Below are 16121 nucleotides of genomic sequence, written 5' to 3' on the forward strand. Positions count from 1 at the left end.
AAGGGTGATTTGTCACTCCAGAGAACATTTCTCCACTGTTCTAGAGTCCAGTGCTGGCTGCTTTATACCTCATGCACTTGGTGATGTAAGGCTTGGATGCAGCTGCTCGGCCATGGAAACCCTTTCTATTAAGCTCTCTACGCACTGTTCTAGAGTTAATCTGAAGGCTACACGACGTTTGGAGGTTCGTAGCTATTGACTCTGCAGGAAGTTGGTGATTTCAGTGCACTGTGCACCTCAGTATCTGTTGACCCTGCTGTGTGATTTTATGTGGCCTGTCACTTTGTGGCTGAGTTGCTGTTGTTCCCAGTTGCTTTCACTTTGTTATATTACCACTAGCAGTTGTCCATGGAAGATTTAGCATTGTGGAAGTTTCATGAATGGACTTACTGCACAGGTGGTATCCTATCACGATACTACGCTTGAGTTCACTGAGCTCCTTAGAGCGACCCATTCTTTCACAAATGTTTGTAGAAGCAATCTGCATGACTCGGTGCTTGGTTTTATACAAGGGCGTCAGTTTGTTTTTAAAAGCGGGGGGGATGGAGACTGACAAAAGTGACTTTTGAGAAGTGCTTGGGATGATGACTGTAATTGATGTTGCTTTTGGTATGCTACTATAAAATACATAAGAGTTATTTCATGTTTTAAGTAATTGTCACGTATTCAATAAAACCTGCTTGAGAGCTGTGCCGACACATTTACATGAATTACGAACCACTAACGATGTTGAACTTCATGTTGAAATCAGCATGTCAAATAGACCACCTACATCTCAACAGGATTTACAGCTCAGGGATAGCACATAAATGAACCACTGAACTCTCTTCATTGCAAATAAGATAAAGGTTAAGCCATTTTGAATGCAAAAGATTAAACCGGGGTCACTGAGGACCATAGCTGGAGTTTCATCGGAGCACAAGCTGTTACCATGACAACCCATTCAAACCGCATCATATATCCGTGACTGGGAGAATATTGACTTTAAGCCTAACCAGCCATTCCCACTCAAATCAAACAGTTTTAGCACAAAGCAACTCAAGGAGTAAAAGGAAAAATTACAAAAACACAGATAGCCAGCTCTCCAAAAAAGCCACCACGATAAATCTGTCTCATGACTCAAACTCAACTCAAACTGTAGCAAAAACCCAGTAATAAGCAGCGGAAGAAGAAAATATCACAATATGAAGCCTTCTTTTATTACCTTTCTTGTTTGTAGACTGGAAACATTTATTATCATTATTTTCTTTATTAATTCAAGTGAAATTCCGCCATGGATGGATAATCCGGGTTATGAACTCCTCTTCTTCTGTGGTGTTTCTTGGAAGAGTTCGATTTGCTGTATTGTGTTTACCGCCTCCTAAACAACCGGCGTGCGGCCATTCATTCTTTTGCCTTCTTTATTAATAAAATCTCAGCAAATACCCAATGTACATGTCAAAAAGAAAAGCAACCGACATCAGAGCTTTTTTCACAATGTAGAAATGCAACGTAAGTGCCATCTAACAGCAATAGCACTGATATTTGTACAGTTACTGTACAATAACTCCATGAATATAACGGAGTATACCTTGTGGTTTAGCTAGCAGGACCAATTTGAGTACCATTGCTGTCGTCAACAACTTTAGTTAATAAATGTCAACTGAAACATTTTGGCCTTATGAGCCATTTTATCAAAACTCTGTCCATCCATACAGCCACGATCTGGCTTTCACTGAGGCAAATTACAACAATCTGGTAATCCTTAATAATCACCACTGGATGTCCTCAAATATCTTTAGACTCAACACGCTAACATACCAAATATAAACATTTACTTTTTTTTTGCCATGATTAAAATGCTCTGGCACCATTAAAGAAATATATTAAAATGGTAACCTTACCACTGACACAAGTACAGACATTATTGAACATTCAAGGTACGTGAAACACAGAAAACCATCAATCTCAGGTGTGTTTTTCCATTATTTTATTTGTCTAGGAGCAGAGGTCAACAGAAATAAACAAAGAGCTGCCAGAACAGGTGACTGAGAATGACGAGGTGAGGTCTACACAAACAAATAAAGAAAATCAGAGTTAGTGAGGTTATCCTGTAGGTTACAGATTACTAGTTACAACGTAAGTGTTATATGTACTAATTTGATCACATCAAAGTGTCTTATTTTTCTCATAAATTATTATACAGTCTTTGGTTAAAAGACATTACCATTGATGTTGAATATTGATCTCATTTGCCAACTCAGCTTGGACAAGCAAAGTTGTCCAGATATCTGAAAAAAGAAGCTTTACTACACAGAGAAATGATGACAAGCAATAGAAAAAAAATGTCATATTTTAAACATGGGATTTTTGCTGAACACAGTCAGTTGAAATTCATTTGTATTGCCCAAAATTGTGATTTTTTTTAAACTAAATTTATTACATATTTTTCTCAGTGACTGAACCTGATTACAAATACATATACTTTGTAATTTCCCTACAGTAACTAGTTACTCTGTAACACAAATAATAAAATTCACAGAAAGTACAATCTCAAAAACATTTTAACCAGTGACAGTTTTACAAAGAACCCATTCAGTTCTCCAATTCTGACATACCTTCACAGCAAGTGGAATTCCAGACTGCAGCTGGTAGTGTTCAAGAACAAGAAGGAAGTACAGATGTACAGGGGAGAGGAATTGTATCTTGAAAACCTTAGACACAAAACATAGACCATTAATTACATACACAGAGCCACTGATCATACAAACCCTGAAAAGTACCATGACTAGAAAAAAACCTACGGAAAAAATGTTTACCAAAATCACAAGTTACACAGTAAGAACTATTTACAAAGAACAAAATTAAACACATTGAGAACAATGTGCAAATTGTATTCTTGAATTTATACCCAATTATCCCTGCCCTAATTCTCACTAAACTGCATTACAGGATGAGGAGTCAGCTATGGCAGTAGGAGAGCATGCATCCTTGCACCCTTGTCAAAGTGAGCAATCCCACAAACCTGATAAAGCTTTGGCCTCACCATATCAGCCATCAGCCAAGTTAATTCAGCCACAAATACTGGCAAACAGAACCCTCCGGTTCCAAGACAGCTGGTACAAGGGCTACCCATGGCTCCACTACAGTCCAGAAAGAGAGGGAGTTCTGTGCTTCTACTGTGTTAGTGCCTTTGGACATCAAACATCGTCACTAGCGAAAAACACAGAACAAGCCTTTATTACCCAGTGTTTCAGAAACTGGAAGAAAAGTAAGGAGGCGTTTAACAAACATGCAGGTAGCAAGGCACATAATATTGCATTAAACACATTTACGCACGTACACAACTCCATTCGAATGAAACTGCCACACATCAGCAGCTGCACAGGAGATAGCTAGGTCAGCTTTGAAACACATTGTAAGTGCTGTTAACTAACTGGCACAACAGGGATTAGCCTTCAGAGGTCATGCCAATGAGAGGGAAATTTTCACCACCTTGTTCTTCTTCAGGTGGAGAATGATCCCAATCTGGCCACGTGGCTGAAAAGAAATCATTCATATACAAGTGCTGAACAACAAAATGAGTTGTTGAACATTATGAGTAACAGCATAATCAGAAATATAGTTGCAGAAAGTCATGCTTTACCTGTGCTGCAATACTCATTAATGGATGGGACACAGGACATAACTGGCACAGAACAGATCTCCCTTTGCCTCCACTATGTGGATGAGGATCTGAGCCCACGGGAGGAATTTGTCTGCCTTTATGAAGCCCCCTCCACAAAAGGGGAGCAACTTTGGAGAATTGCCTCAGATGTGCTGCTCCGTCTTAATCTCCCACTTTCAGGTCTCCGAGGTCAAACCTATGATGGAGCAGCCAACATGTCAGGTCACTTATCAGGCACACAAGCTCTTATTCGCAAAGAGCAGCCACTGGCCACTTTTGTCCACTGTGGTCCTCACTGCATGAACTTGGTCACACAGGCAGCCTGTTCCTCTACACCAGTGATCAGAGATGCTCTGCAGTGGATCCACGAGCTGGGCTGCTCGTTTGGCCAGTCTGGAAAATTCAAAGAATTTTTTATTTTTTTATTCAAAATTTTTTTATTGAAATTTTTCATGTTATAATACAAAGGTGTAGTGCTGGATGACTGTAAAGCAAAACCATGCCATTGGTTCACAAAATAACAGCAGGCACCTATTAAATAATAATTCAACAAACAAGTATAAATGATAATAAAATTTTTAAAAAATGGAACAGAAACAAAGTAAGAAGTACAAAACCTATACTCTTACAAAAACCAGAAATAAAAACAATCCCTCCCTAATCACTACCAGCCCAACAAACAAATCATGGAGGCACTGTCACATCAAAAGTCTGTCCAAGTAAACTAATGTGATATTGTTAGAGATACTAAGGAGCACCTGTTGATTAAGCTACTATAGAGTCTGGAATGTACTTAGAAATGGACCCCAAATTTTCTCAAATTTCCCATTAGAATGCTGGAGGGAAAATCTAATTTTCTCTAGTTTTAAGCAAGTCATGATGTCCTCAAGCCATTGTTCATGAGTGGGAGGTAAACTGTCCCTCCACCTCAGCAGGACTGCTCTCCGAGCAAGCAAAGAGGCAAAGGACGAAGTGCGGCGCTTCACTGCAGGTAGCTGCACCTCCCTACCTATGATCCCAAATAAAGCAGTCAAAGGATTTGGCTCTAACTTAATATTGAATATTTTAGAAAGGTTTGTAAAAATGTCTCTCCAGTATTTATTAAGACTAGAACAGGACCAATACATGTGGATAAGAGAAGCGTCAGCAGATTTGCATTTGTCACAAAGTGGGCTTATATCAGGGTACATAGACGATAATCTTGTTTTGGATATGTGAGCTCTGTGCACCACTTTAAATTGGATTAAACAGTGACGAGCACATAAAGAGGTAGAGTTAACCAATTTGAGTGCAGATGTCCAAATATCTTCTGACAGGGACAGACCTAGATCTTCCTCCCATGCTAATCTCAGCCTTTCTGTGGAAGCATGTCTGAAATCTAAAATCATGCCGTATAAAGTTGAAATTAGTCCTCTCCTTGATGGATCTAAGGAAAGGACAGTATCAACTAAAGATGATTCTGCTAATGCAGGAGAGCCTGAAAACTGAGTGAGAACAAAATGTCTCACCTGAAGGTACCTGAAAAAGTTTGATTTAGAAAGACTGAATTTTTGCACAGCTGTTCAAATGATGTCATGCTATTACCAATGTATAAATCTTTAAAGCTTAGAATACCCTTATTATGCTATTCTTGAAAAACAGAGTCTTGCAATGATGGTTTAAAGAGATGGTTTGAAGCAATGGGACTTAGAAGGGAAAAAGCACAACAACCGAAATACTTCCTAAATTGAGACCATATCTTTAGAGAGTGTTTGACTACTGGGCTTTTAATTAAATCTGTCTACACCATCTACCTGTGAACCCGGAAGTCGAAAGAAATTTTTAAAGAAATCACAAAGATCACCACAGGCTCCTTCAGCACAATCAAGCCTCTGTGTGCCATCAGATGGACAGTGCGGACAGTGCGAACACCAGCAATCCAGCCAGTCCTGAGGCAGTCTGAGGCTGTCTTAGCTGCACTGGAGGAAATGGCCTCTGTAAGTGGGATGGACACTGCCTCCCAAGCCAATGGTATCCTCGAAAGGCTGCAAAAAAGAAGTACAGTGCTTGGTCTTCTCCTGAGGCAAGCTGTCCTGACGAGGTTGGAACATTTGAACGCGAGTCTACAGGGAAGAACAACAACACTCGGTGGGATGTTACAGGCAGTAGAGCGTGTCAAACAGGGCATTATCTCCATGAGGACTGAGCATACCTTTAAGGTCCTCTATGAGAAGGCTTCAGACTTCATATTGTCCATGGACCTTCTGCCACTACAGCTGCCTCATGTCAGAAAACCATCCAAAAGGTATGGTGGTCCAGCGCAACATCATACCCCTGCAACCCCTGAGGAGTACTTCCGGGTAGAGTTCTTCAAAGCCATTGACACAGTCACCAGCCATCTGACTGATCGGTTTGACCAGGAAGGCCTGAATAACCTTGTCAAGCTGGAGAACCTGCTGATTTGTGGAAACATCAGAAACGGCACTGACATGCTTGATTTGTATCCAGAGCTAGATAAGCAAGCATTACAAATCCAACTTGCCATGTTGAAATCAAATCACCAGTTCAACATAGGGCTGGGCAAAAAACAGATTTAATCGATTTATCGAATTTGTTGCTAAAAAAGATTTTTATTTTGCAAACTCGAGTTTTTCCCCGCAGTTTTCCGGCATCTTTCGCTTTCCGTCCGCCCATTCCTCGTGGGCTTCCGTAGCGTGGTGTGACACAGCCCCCTTCCCCGTGGCAGCGGCAGCATGTAACAGAGAACTCATTCAAAAGAAAGGCACAGCTAACTCAATCATTTGGAACTGGTTCGGTTTTGATGCTTCAGACGAACAACAGACAAAGCCTCGCTGCAAAGTATGTTTAAAACTTCAGTGTACCGCCGGCGGTACACTTACTAATTTGCATAGGAATTTCAAGAATGTCCGAAGGCTCCAAATGCGATTATACAAACACTACACATCGATGGAAAGCTTAGATTCTCATGAATCCGCCGGTATAAACCACATTCAGATGTGATTACCACAGCGGATAATATAAACACATTTGTCCGACAAACAACGAATATCCATCCATCCAGCGCGACTCGCATTTCCGGGTTCAGTATTACACACAGATGAAAATATTCCACAAAAAACGGCCATAATCCAACCTTTTACATCCAGACGACACAAGCCAGTAAACGATTTTGTCCAAAACATGTCCTGAAGTCGGTATATAATCCACGAATCGGTCGTTTTCAAGGAAATGCACCTCGCGATGCGCGTCCAAAATTCCCTGTATTTCTCGTCATATTTTTATTTACAAATAGAATATTAGCGACTTTTTGTACTGAAAATGGCTGGAATTGACTGCAGCTGTTGAAAGTGTTAGATGCAAGGTACGTTGTACCCAGTCGCAAGTATTTCGCCGATGTGGCGCTGCCTCACCTGTACAATACCACTCGGCAAAAGATCCGCAACGAGCTGGAGGAGGTGGCCGGACAATGCAGCCGTACATGAGTCTCACAGTGCAACGACAGCTGGACCATGCACAGCATCTGCCTCCAGACAGCATATTTCCCCAATTACCACACCGGTGAAATAATTGCCCACGGATTAAAAGATGCTCTCAGTTCCTGGGGAAATTGTTGAATTACAGAGCCTCATTAACTTGCGTCATTAACTTGTTCATTAAATTGTTTACATGCGTTTTTTTATTCTGAGGACAATTACAGCAATAAAGTTACTTTTGACAGTATATCTGATGTCTGCAGTAATTTTTAAGTGCATTGAAAGAAAAAATCAAATCGAAACTCGAATTTTTCTTTAAAAAATTGGAGATTTTTTTTTTTAGACCAAATCGCCCAGCCCTAGTTCAACACCACCAAAGAGGTTACCCAAATACTAAAGAGCATGGCACCAGAGGTTCGAAGGCTCTTCAACCAAGTGGAGATCCTGGTCGAGCTCTTGCTGGTGGTCCCAGTGTCCTCCTGTGAAGCGGAGAGAAGCTTCAGTGCTTTGCGGCGTCTGAAAGCATGTCCCAGGCGAGGCTCAACAGTGTGGCTGTCTACCATGTCCACAGAGACAAGCTGGGGAGGATGGACAAAAAGGAAATATGCAATGCTTTCATTAGCACTTCAGAACGGCAAGCCAATGTTTTTGGGCACTTTTTAAAAAAATGTAGATGTTACCTGTGGCCTACAAGTCTGGACCTGTAGGACTTCCAGCGCTTACAGTTGCAGTTCTGGTGGGGACAAAATTATAGTTTAAATATGTTTAGCTCTATTTCTTATGGTAATGTTTAAATGTTAAATGTTCAGTATTCAATGTTAAGTGTCCAATGAGCTGTGAACCAAGTTGCAGTCATCTCTCTATAAAATAGTCTACACTGAAACGTTCAGAAGCATTTAAACCTCTAACATAAAATAAATTGCACCACCTTCATGAATTAAACCATCTTTAATACTTTCATCCTCATTGCAGTTTAAATATAAATAAAATTAATCCCTGTTCACATTTGTCAAAATTTGCATTTCTTCTTAAAATGAATCCATTTATACACAGGCTCTCAAGTCTCATGCATTTAGTGTGTAACACACGCATTTGAACCTTTTCACATGCTCACATGCCAAATCTGTTATTTCTCACACATAAAAAGTAATTATGCAATTCCTACTGGGTTACACTGCTATATGCAGTAGACTCATCGAGCTCAACAGAAGCCTTGCGACCCAGCCATAAGAACAACTACCCATCAATCAAAAAATAACATACGGCTGTACATCAGCCAATCAGAAATTAGCAAGGCTGTATATGGGTAAGATGAGGTCGATCTGACCGCAGAGGAGGCATACTGCATGCACACTGCATGTACACGACGGTTGTGCGTAATGGCAAGAGAAAAGCAACTTATCTCATTTGATTTTGCAGCCCACTGCATAAAAAAAACAAAAAACAAACAAAAAAAAACTGAGAGCTTAATCTTATTCTTCCTCCACACCTACAATTACATGGAAAAGCAAAGTCTAATCGCATTAACATACAAACTCTGGTCCCCAGGTACCACACTTAAACCAATAATCAATGTTAAGTTAGGTAGTTATACTTTGAACATGAGAAGTGTTTATCTATAATTAAAATTAAAACTGCACATTTTCAGTTTGAAAGAGCATTGTAGAAATGTTAGAGGTGAATACTAAAAAAAAAAGTAACATTTGCAGTATATGTTGCATCATTACCTGATATAATAGGGTCATTCCATCTCAAGTCAACAAATGGCTCCAGCAGCACAATTTCTGATTTGCATTATATTCAGTTTCAGTGTGCCATTAGGTCCCAAAAGAAGATAGCAAACAGGTTTTTGGTCATATGTGTACACATTTTGCTTTTACACCCAATTATAAGGGGGTAGGTTTCGGCCTAAATCTGATAGCCGTCATTCAGGTACATACTTTAGAGGTCCATAATTCTTGAAATGTGTAAGCTAGAAGCATGAAATTCACAGGAACATTTCATTTTTCACTGCTAGTTGCAAAACAATCATGTTTTTAGCCCTAGTCTGAGTGTGAAAAATTTTATGGAGGGTGGAATTCCAGAAAAAAAAACGAAAATCTTAATTTCGCCCATGTTTGAAAGGCCTCTGTATGCCATTTTAATCTAAAAAAAATATTCAAACAGCATTTCTTTCTTTAGTATGGGTCTTTACTGACATGCTAAAACCACTGTTGAAGTACTCAGCTGTTTAGTGTGGCTGCGGGACTTACTTTAATTTGGGGCGAATCTGAAATTTCATGAAATACAACCACATTTTTCACCATGTGTGATAAATAGCACCACTCTGAAACTTTTTGCATAGAATATTTGTGTACTAGTTGTCAAAACTTCAAAATATTGAATTGGTGTTCTGTTACCTTCATATTGAAAATCTAGGCCAAAAGGAGGCCTAAAATGCCCTCGGCCATCATTTTTGCCAGATTTAGGGCAAAGAAAGTGTCATAGGCCCTTAGAGGATACAGGTTTCTTTGTTGTTTATATATGATAAGATGGTTGCAATACTCCATCTAAGCCTAGATGGAGATAGTTTGAAATACTGCACTCACTGACTCTAGCCTGTTAGTTTTGGAAACATTCTCATGAAGCCCTGGAGCCACGACAAGGCCAGCTAGTTGTTCCAGGGTTTGTTTTGTTTTGTTTTTTTAAGAAAAACTTACACCTAAAGAAAAGTAGATAAAGCTTCGAAATTCTAAAGATACAAGATAACTTGTACCAAACCCTCCCCTTAAAGTTCATCAGTATAAATAGTTGTGCTGTCCCTAGACTGGGTGTGTTGGCCTCAACAGGTAATAAGTGTGGTTTAATAACATCTGCTGATATACCTGAGGTGCAATATGACACATTTGATACTTCAAAATAATATGTTATATGGCAAAAATGCTGCTTGAGGGCACTTTCAGGCCCCCATATGACATAGATTTTCTATATGAAGGAGCCAGAACACCAATTCAATATTTTGAAATTTTTATTACTGGAATATGAAGATTCACTGCTAAAAGTTTCAGAGTGGTGCTATTTATCACACATGGTGAAAAATATGGTTGAATTTCACAAAATTCCAGATTCGTCCCTAATTAAAGTAGGTCCTGCAGACAAACTAAACAGCTGAGTACTTCAACAGTGGTTTTAAAATGTCAGTCAAGACCCATACTCAATGATTAAATACTATGAGTCATAATTTATTGATTTAAATGGCATACAGAGAGCTATAAAGACATGGGCGAAATTAAGATTTTCATTTTTTTCAAGAAATCAACCCTCCAAAAAAATTTTCAGGCTAGGGCTAAAGGTCTGATTGTTTTGTAATCAGAAGTGAAAAATGAGATGATCCTGTGAATTTCAGGCCTTTAGCTGTTATATTTCAAGAATTATGGCAATGTGAAGTACCTACCAGAATGACGGCTATCAATTGTAGGCCTAAACCTACCCCCATATAATGGGTGTAAAAGCAAAATGCATGCACATATTACAGAAAACCTGTTTCCTACCTTCCTTTGGGACCTAATGGCACACACAGACTGAATATGGTGGAAATCAAAGGTGGTGCTGCTGGAACTTTTTTGGATATTGGTTGATTTGACATGGAATGACCCAATATGCTAACACCACAAAGTAATATTATGACCCATTAGGTAATAGTGGCGGCAAAAAAAGCACGAGTACTAATTTACTGGGTTTTTAAAAAAAATATTGTAAGTGCTTAAGGATGGGTGATGACCCCCCTACCCCAGCACAATCACCCCCCAGCAAAATCTCACTGTGACCTGAGATCAAAACGTGAGAGACCTGTGTACATCTTTATACAAAGAGTAGCTTCTTTAGTTTCAGTAGCACCACGTGGTGCTATCCCAGGGACGACAATTATTAGTGATAATTAACGTCAGCTCTGCTCCATCCCGACTGAGGTATTGCTAAGATAAGGCCGAACAGGTTCAAAATGTTGTTCCAAAAGTGCTGAAATTCATCTGGCATCCCATATTCTAACTGGATTTGGTATTATTATGTCAGGAACAATGCACATTTTCCTGACAGAGCGTTTTACTCATGGCAACTTGTACCATTAGTAAATTTGGTATGATAGTGTGTTCAGTGTAGTTATTCAAAGACATCCACTCATCAAAACAAAACAACCGCGCCCCCCACCCACCCCCACCCCCTTGCATATATTTGTTAAATATGATAATCACAGGGTTAAACAAGCAAACAAGTTTTCAAACTCACCACAGCCATTGTCAGATGGAAATGCACACCCTGGGTCGGAACTTTCACTTGGCACAGGCGCAAATTTAGCATCTGCACGTTTTTTTTAACCTCACGAAGGTGTGCTGCATGTCTGTGCAACTCTCTGCCGAGTGTGGATGGTGCGTTCAGGAGCGTCGGAATTTTCTATACTGCTGAAAATAACTGGGGTTACAACGGCTTACATGTGAAGAATTTGAATGTGGTGGAGACAAAATGACCCTTGACAAAAAGTGGGGGTGGGGGGACACATCCCCACTGTCCCTATGGAATACTTGAGTCAACCAATCAGGAGTGGAACCAAGTATTTCACAGAGTAACAACAGGTTGCAGTTTAAACATTTGACTTCAGAAGAACAATCACAACAGTGTTCTTTCAGCCTCCACAGCCCGGTGGTCACATTGACCACAAGAAATATTTGTTCAACAAAATAACAAGAAAATCCTCTAGTTTGTCTAATTGTATGTTTAAACTATGATGAGCTATCTATGATTACCTTTTGAATGTACCGTTTAGTACCAAAATATATTTCATTGTGTTATAGGTTGGTTGAAGTTAGTGGAACTAAGAACAGTGCTCTTTGCAGCAGGAAGGCGTTCAGATGGAAATACAGTGCTTTAACATCTGATAGACGTTGGCAGCTAGTTTTGCACTGAAACAATGTGGGTGATGTTTTGCAAAGCTATACCAAAATCTCTGGCTGGGCCCCTGTCACCCATACCTTTCATACTTGGGTGGAATTCCGAGTCATTTTATCAATTGCAAACACATCATTTCTTTCTGTCTGTCTCACCTTCTTCTCATGTGCATGTGTTTGTACACAACTATGTGCTGGGATTAACCACTTAATTCTGTACCATACACTTGTGTGTCTTGTTTTTCACGCGCGCACACAGCTTCAGTGTGGCATCAAAGCTGCTTGGACCGACATTTTGTTTACATCCCAGACTGGCTCTTAGTAAATGGGAAACGAAGACAGGGAGTGTTTATAGGCTGTGGATGGGGCCTGGCACTACCATGTGGCACTAGGCAGCCATCAGCTACAATAAACCCCCAGTGAAGCAGAAAGGAAAGGGAGGTGAGGAAAAGAGAGGCAGAGATCATATATGAAATGATCATTTTAATAAAAATAGAAATAATTAAAGAACAGTACAGTTATCTTATTCACGCCTATGTCTATACTTTTGTAATGCCATATTACAAAACAATATGCACAAGAATGCAATAACCATTTTCTAATGAATGATGTTTACAGTCCATTTCCTGGGGCTTTTTAAAACCTGTGCTTAACGAATTGTGAGATTCAGATTTTCCTTCCTTATATTGAGAATCTTGACATACACACGTGGACAAAATTGTTGGTACCCCTCAGTTAAAGAAGGAAAAACCCACAATTCTCACTGAAATCACTTGAAACTCACAAAAGTAACAATAAATAAAAATTTATTGAAAATTAAATAATCAAAATCAGCCATCACTTTTGAATTGTTGATTAACATAATTATTGAAAAAAACAAACTAATGAAATAGGGCTGGACAAAAATGATGGTACCCATAACTTAATATTTTGTTGCACAACCTTTTGAGGCAATCACTGCAATTAAACGATTTCTGTATTTGTCAATGAGCGTTCTGCTGCTGTCAACAGGTATTTTGGCCCACTCCTCATGAGCAAACAGCTCCAGTTGTCTCAGGTTTGATGGGTGTCTTCTCCAAATGGCATGTTTCAGCTCCTTCCACATATGTTCAATGGGATTCAGATCTGGGCTCATAGAAGGCCACTTTAGAATAGTCCAACGCTTTTCTCTCAGCCATTCTTGGGTGTTTTTGGCTGTGTGTTTTGGATCGTTGTCCTGTCGGAAGACCCATAACCTGCGACTGAGACCAAGCTTTCTGACACTAGGCAGCACATTTCTCTCCAGAATGCCTTGATAGTCTTCAGATTTCATCGTACCTTGCACACTTTCAAGACACCCTGTGCCAGATGCAGCAAAGCAGCCCCAAAACATTACTGAGCCACCTCCATGTTTCACCGTAGGGACAGTGTTCTTTTCTTCGTATGCTTGGTTTTTGAGTCTATGAACATAGAGTTGATGTGCCTTACCAAAAAGCTCCAGTTTGGTCTCATCTGTCCAAAGGACATTCTCCCAGAAGCTTTGTGGCTTGTCAACATGCATTTTTGCAAATTCCAGTCTGGCTTTTTTAATGAGTTTTTTTCAGCAGTGGTGTCCTCCTTGGTCGTCTCCCATGAAGTCCACTTTGGCTCAAACAACGACGAATGGTGCGATCTGACACTGATGTACCTTGGTCTTGGAGTTCACCTTTAATTTCTTTGGAGGTTGCTCTGGGCTCTTTGGATACAATTCGAACGATCCGTCTCTTCAATTTGTCATCAATTTTCCTCTTGCGGCCACGTCCAGGGAGGTTGGCTACTGTCCCGTGGGTCTTGAACTTCTGAATAATATGAGCCACTGTTGTCACAGGAACTTCAAGCTGTTTAGAGATGGTCTTATAGCCTTTACCTTTAAGATGTTTGTCTATCATTTTTTTTCGGATGTCCTGGGACAGTTCTCTCCTTCGCTTTCTGTTGTCCATGTTTAGTGTGGTACACACCTTTTCACCAAACAGCAGGGTGACTACTTGTCTCCCTTTAAATAGGCAGACTGACTGATTATGAGTTTGGAAACACCTGTGATGTCAATTAAATGACACACCTGAGTTAATCATGTCACTCTGGTCAAATAGTTTTCAATCTTTTATAGAGGTACCATCATTTTTGTCCAGGCCTGTTTCATTAGTTTGTTTTTTTCAATAATTATGTTAATCAACAATTCAAAAGTAATGGCTGTTTTTGATTATTTAATTTTCAATAAATTTTTATTTATTGTTACTTTTGTGAGTTTCAAGTGATTTCAGTGAGAATTGTGGGTTTTTCCTTCTTTAACTGAGGGGTACCAACAATTTTGTCCACGTGTGTAAATGGACAGTGGTATTGGGATGTGCCTTGGTTCCATATGTGCTGGAGTTGTTTGTCAGCCAGAGGCTCTTTCGTAATTCTTTATTTTAAAACTTTTGCAGTTGTGCATATGAGATGAGTTTCACTCCCTTGTGAAAGTTCAGCCCTCACAGTTAAAAGTCATGTGATTTCTGGCCGCATTGTCCTGTCGGTTTGATCTGAAACTACAAAACATATTGCCTGGGGATGAAAAAAGTGTGTTTTGAACCTGTTGTTTTCTCCCTGAATGTACAGTGGGTACAGAAAGTATTCAGACCCCTTGAAAATTTTAACCCTCTGTGTCATTGCAGCCATTTGCCAAAATCAAAAAAGTTCATTTTATTTCTTATTAATGTATACTCAGCACCTCATCTTGACAGAAAAAAACAGAAATGTAGAATTTTTTGCAAATTTATTAAAAAAGGAAAACTGAAATATCACATGGTCATAAGTATTCAGACCCTGTGCTCAGTATTGAGTAGAAGCACCCTTTTCAGCTAGTACAGCCATGAGTCTTCTTGGGAATGACAAGTTTTTCACACCTGGATTTGGGGATCCTCTGACAGTCTTCCTTGCAGATCCTCTCCAGTTCTGTCAGGTTGGATGGTGAATGTTGGTGGACAGCCATTTTGAGGTCTCTCCAGAGATGCTCAATTGGGTATAGGTCAGGGCTCTGGCTGGGCCAGTCAAGAACGGTCACAGAGTTGTTCTGAAGCCCCTCCTTTGTTATTTTAGCTGTGTGCTTAGAGTCATTGTCCTGTTGAAAGGTGAACCTTCGGCCCAGTCTGAGGTCCTGAGCACTCTGTAAGAGGTTTTCCTCCAGGATATCTCAGTACTTGGCCGCATTCATCCTTCAATTGCAACCAGTTGTCCTGTCCCTGCAGCTGAAAAACACCCCCACAACATGATGCTCCCACCACCATGTTTCACTGTAGGGATTGTATTGGGCAGGTGATGAGCAGTGCCTGGTTTTCTCCACACATACCGCTTAGAATCAACACCAAAAAGTTCAATCTTGGTCTCATCATACCAGAGAATCTTATTTCTCATAGTCTGGGAGTCCTTCATGTGTTTTTTTGGCAAACTCTATGCGGGCTGTCATGTGGCTTGCACTGAGGAGAGGCTTCCGTCGGGCCACTCTGCCATAAAGCCCCGACTGGTGGAGGGCTGCAGTGATAGTTGACTTTGTGGAACTTTCTCCTATCTCCGACAGCATCTCTGGAGCTCAGCCACAGTGATCTTTGGGTTCTTCTTTACCTCTCTCACCAAGGCTCTTCTCCCACCATTGCTCAGTTTGGCTGGACGGCCAGATCTAGGAAGAGTTGTGGTCTTCCCAAACTTTTTCCATTTGAGGATTATGGAGGCCACTGTGCTCTTCGGAACCTTGAGTGCTGCAGAAATTCTTTTGTAACCTTGGCCAGATCTGTCCTTGCCACAATTCTGTCTCTGAGCTCCTTGGGCAGTTCCTTCCACCTCATGATTCTCATTTGCTCTGACATGCACTGTGAGCTGTAACGTCTTATATAGACAGGTGCGTGCCTTTCCTAATCAAGTCCAGTCAGTTTAATTAAACACAGCTGGACTCCAATAAAGCAGCAGAACCATCTCGAGGAGGATCAGAAGAAATGGACAGCATGTGAGTTAAATATGAATGTTGCTGCAAAGGGTTGAATACTTATGACCATGTGATATTTCAGTTTTTCTTTTTTAATAAATTTGCAAAAA

General features: G+C 40.2%; 1 protein-coding gene and 1 long non-coding RNA gene across 6 annotated transcripts in view; one reads left to right on the forward strand and one right to left on the reverse strand.

Annotated features, from left to right (window-relative positions):
* Positions 1–16121, forward strand: part of cuedc1b (CUE domain containing 1b) — a 47502-nt gene that overhangs the window by 2518 nt on the left and 28863 nt on the right. The gene's annotated exons all lie outside the window — the stretch shown is intronic.
* Positions 1953–11860, reverse strand: LOC110962574 (uncharacterized). The gene is made up of 9 exons (XR_007946024.1): positions 11383–11860; positions 7800–7852; positions 5838–7697; positions 3626–5748; positions 3475–3519; positions 3005–3192; positions 2598–2693; positions 2207–2270; positions 1953–2048 (listed from the first exon to the last, which is right to left on the reverse strand). It is a non-coding gene; the product is annotated as an uncharacterized LOC110962574 (long non-coding RNA).

Source organism: Acanthochromis polyacanthus, chromosome 13 (genome assembly GCF_021347895.1).
Source record: "Acanthochromis polyacanthus isolate Apoly-LR-REF ecotype Palm Island chromosome 13, KAUST_Apoly_ChrSc, whole genome shotgun sequence".
NCBI lineage: Eukaryota > Metazoa > Chordata > Actinopteri > Pomacentridae > Acanthochromis > Acanthochromis polyacanthus.